Genomic DNA, 4769 nt, shown 5'->3' on the forward strand with positions numbered 1-4769 from the left:
AAAAGCCGAATGGTGGTGGCACTTCTCTAGAACATTCCACACGCTCCAAAATCAGTTCGCTCTCTGATCTGTCATTCAGAGGGTCTCCATATCCACTGGCTGCTTTGCCTGAGTCCTGCGTCCAACATTCTAAACATTTTGCTGTTCCCCTCCCCCCCATAGCCAGTCAGAACACAGAGGTTATTTGCATATGCAGCCTCATTGGCCTTTGCCTTGGAAAACAGAGGTCGTTTGCATATGCGACTTGATTGGCTTTTGCCTATAACATTCTAAACAGTTTGCTGTTCTGAGGTAAAATGTGTCCAATCTCCAGGTGAGGGCTGGAGATCACTCAGAATTACAACTTCTTTCCAGACGGCAGAGATCAGTTCCCTTGGAGAAAATGGTGGGCTCTGTATCCTTATATGTTGCTGAGGTGGCCCCCATGACAGCCAATGTGACGTAGAAGTCAGGGCTTCAGAGCATGGGAGAGGCTGCAGGTGTGGGGGGGTGGAAAGCTGAAGAGTGAGGGGGAAATAAAGGTAGGTTGATGATTGGCTGGGCAGGAGATAGGGTTGCCAACTCCAGGTGGGAAATTCCTGGAGATGTGAGGGATGGAGCCTGGAGAGGCTGAGGTTTCAGGAGGCGTGGGACCTCGGACAGGTACAAAGCCATAGACTCCACCCTCCAAACCAACTATTCCCTTATGGGGAGCAATTGTTGCCAATCTCCAGGTGAGGACTGGTGATCACTCAAAATTACAACTGTTCTTTAGGTAGCAGAGATCAGTTCCTCTGGAGAAAATGGTGGACTCAGTGTCATTATACCCTGCTGAGGTCACCACAGCAAATTGACACTGAGTGTCCAAGGCCAGGGTACCCGCCCAGAGCCTCTTTCTAGAGGCCATTGTATTGATTTCCACAACGGGCCTTTTTCCTAGTGTTACATAAATGAATTCTGAGTGATAGTTGAAGATTCTGATTCTGAGAATTTCTTATCCAGGGAGGGAAGAGCTTCATCCAGACTTTTGTAATATCTTAAAGACTTCCAGACAGTGTCTCTTGTCAAGACTATATAGAATGTTTTTGTGAAATGTTACCTATGCATATCTGAATCTCTTAGTACTGGCACATACTTCAACATGCATTGACAGAAATCCTAAAGATTAGATCCAATGACTGTTCGACCAGGTTTGATCCAGTGATTTCTTTCCTTCTATTGAGAAAGGCTTTAAATCTCTGGTATATATCACTTGTCATGAATTTTGTCCTGATATTGTCTAAATTATTTGCATTTTAGTTGCATAAGTATATCTCAATTCTGCTTGCCCTTTTCACGAGTGATGAAAAAATGGTGCCTAACAGTGATTGTCAAGGCTGTGTGCAATCCACATTAAATAAATTCAAATCTCTGTTGTTTGAAACCAAATCCTTTATAATTTATTTCTGGTAAGCCAATGAAAAATCCTACAATGCTTAGAGCTGCTGTACTCCAGGCGGAGTCTGGAGTCCTCCTGGAATTACAACAGAACTCCGTGCGACAGGGATCCGTTCCCTTTGAGGAAATGGCAGCTTCAGAAGGCAAACTCTTGATTCTAGGTGAAATCTCTTCCCAAATTTTCACCTCCACAGACATCACTCCTAAATCTCCAAGAATGCCCCAGGCTGGAGCTGGCAACCCTAAAATGCCTTCTTTTGGCTTTAATGCCCACAGATAGTCAAACTTGCCTTCATTCATTATCCTAGCCAATTACACAAATATCAATTTTGTTTTAAGGCTATAATTCTAAATATAAAGAAATATTTATTCCTTGCTGTGCACTTTTCTGAATTTTTTCTTAGTAACTGCTAGTACATAAATACCACCCAAAATGGAATTTTAAAACTCATAGATCAAAGAATATGAAATTGCTTTTTCTAATTTGCTCCATAACAGTAATTAACACAGCATGCTTCAGAGCCTACAAAATTTTTGTGATTGAAATAAATTCCAGTGATAAAAAGCTGAACATGAAGAACCATTATTTTATCACTAGAATATATCATGTTTAAATTCCCAGTAAAGATTTGATTTAACATCTCTTTTAATCTGCTTGTACTCACAGTATGCATTTTTGTTTGGGCCAATATACAGAAATAAATTGGCATGTTAATTAGGGTCTTATGCATGACAATATAACACTTTGGTACATTATATGTGATACTTGGAAGTAGGGTTTGGTTTGCTTGTTTATATTCCTCTCTCCCCATAGAGGACAGCGGTGGCATACCTAGGCTATTTGGTGCTGGGGTGGATAATTTTTTAATAACCCCCTCCTCTATTTTTCCCCATCAAGTCACAGCTGATGTATGGCAACCCCATGGGGTTTTCAAGGCAAGAGACATTTGGAGGTGGTTTGGCATTGCCTGCCTCCACATCAGCCCTGCTTAACTTCTGAGGTCTGATGAGATCAGGCTAGGCTAGGCTAGGGCCATCCAGGTCAAGGCCTCCCCCCTATACCAAAGAGTTATGTTCAGTAGTAATCATAAAAATAATAATAATAATAATAATAATAATAATAATAATAATAATAATAATGAGAGAATAGATTCAGGTGGGTTGCTGTGTTGGTCTGAAGCAGTAAAACAAAGTTTTGTCTTAAAGGTAACACTGGAGCTGTGATGAGGGTAAACAAAAAAATCCATCACACCACTTACATTCTGAGCAGGCAGTCAGGAGGGCTTCTCCATGTTGAAGCAGAAGAGCTGACCATCCCAAACATCTACAAGTCATTTTTGAGAGCTAGGAGTCTGCCTTTGCACTAATTTTTACTAACACTAGCCAAAGCATCAAAGTGCCCTAGGGTTGCCTGGTGCGGCGGGGAGGAGGAGGTCCTGGTACCATAGAGTAAGTACCATAGAGTAAGAGCGTCCCCTGGTGACATGCCCAGCACAATGACGTCACCTCTGGGTGATGCACCGGGCACATTGGCCGGATCTGGGCACTTTGAGGGTGGGGTTCCCCCACCAGCCAGATGCAAGCTGGTGGGTCAGGGGCCCTTTAAGCGGGCAACCCTCCCCCCGGGGTGCCTGGCAGCCCAGCATACCCAGTGCATTCTGTTCATAATATTAACAAAAGTTTGCTACTATACTACTCTTAAATACATTCTGTAGGAATGAGAAGGTCTTGAGACCAAAAAGTAAAACTAGGGGGGCATAGAAAAATTAGGTGAAGGGAGACAGAAATGAATGAGAAATGTGTGCAAAAGAGGGAGAGAAATTAAGAGAGAAAAGGATTGTTTTATCTTGCTGCAACACTCTCAGTACTGCTTTTCAAGATCTTGCTTAGCTGGGTGCAAGGAAAGGAAGAGAGAGAGGTTTAAGTATTGGATATAATGACCTACAGGCTGGCAATTACTGTAGTAGCTATGAGAGAGCTGGCTTGGTTGTATGATCTGTTAAGCAAGTTTGCTTCAGTCTTGGAGAAAGTAAAGTCTAGCCAAATCTAGAATGCTTTTTGCAATGCTCAGACTTCCCTGCACCCCTAGTGGCTGCACCCAGAACTGCATTTTAAAAATAAAAGGAAAGGCATTCAGCTGGACACAGCATGACACTGGCTTCAAGGACCCCCTTCATGAGCCTTCCTCAAGCTGCACCCATGGCACAATGGGCCCCTGCCCTTGGTATGCTGCAGGGGAGCAGATGGGAAAGCTGTTTGCCTGCTGTCTTCTTGATACTAGCAGGACTGCTGAGAGAACTATCCTATGCTCCCAAACTGTTCCCTCTGGGCTCTCTACATAGCCTAAAACCAAACATAACATGAAAACATATCACTTGACCTATAGTATGAATAAGCTAATAATTTATTATCTCAATGTGTAATTTTAATTTTTCATATTTATAGCCCACCATTCCTTTATGCAGTACATGCCTCTCCCCATTTTATCCTTGCAACATCTCTGAAGTAATTTTATTTGAGAGATAGTCACTGGTAGTGACACACTCCCTCCACTTTCCTCAGCATTGTGAGCTCACAAAATGACACCTCCACCTGAAATGTTGAGTCCTCAGTCTCTCTTTATCAACTGCTCTGGATATTAGAAAAGATCAAGGGAAGGCTGCAGTGTTGTCTTGATCATGACAGCAGTGCTGTTTTTCTTTGTCTTAGGAGAGAAAAACTCTCACAGAGCTGAGGGTAATTAGGGTATAACTGCATGATGCTCTTTCCCGTCATCACATGTGTCGTCCTTGTCTGAACAGGTACCTCCTCCCCTGACAGCACACAGGCTTGGGGGTCAGCCAAGCAGATACCTTTTCCCTGCATGGCACAGGGCTTGTGTGGGTAGCAGCTTGGCTGAGCATGTACCCCCCACCCTACAGCAGATTGGCTCCTCCCCTCCCTGCCTGAAACCCAGGCAGTGTGCCACTTGACGCAGCTGCCACTGGCATTTGGGTGCATCTAAAAGGACTCCCTGGAATCATAGCCATAATGATTTTAATTGGGTAATAGAATACATAAATTGTTTAATCTGTGTTGAGAGAGGATTTTGTTCCTCCTTGAATCTAATTTGAAATGTGATATTGGTGTGCAAGAAAACTAGATAGATGGGATATTGGCTGAGACCTCCCATTTAAATGGGAATATGAATAGTTATGTAGGATTGTCAACATGATGGAGATCAATAGCCTGGGTAGTCAATAGTGTTGGTATGCTAACATACACAGATAATGGATTTGCGCATGTAGTTTATACTATATACGGGGTACATACAATATTAAATATGTCTTTATCTGGCTAATGTATTGATATTC

This window comes from Gekko japonicus, unplaced genomic scaffold (genome assembly GCF_001447785.1).
Source record: "Gekko japonicus isolate JY-2015 unplaced genomic scaffold, Gekko_japonicus_V1.1 scaffold816, whole genome shotgun sequence".
Lineage (NCBI taxonomy): Eukaryota > Metazoa > Chordata > Lepidosauria > Squamata > Gekkonidae > Gekko > Gekko japonicus.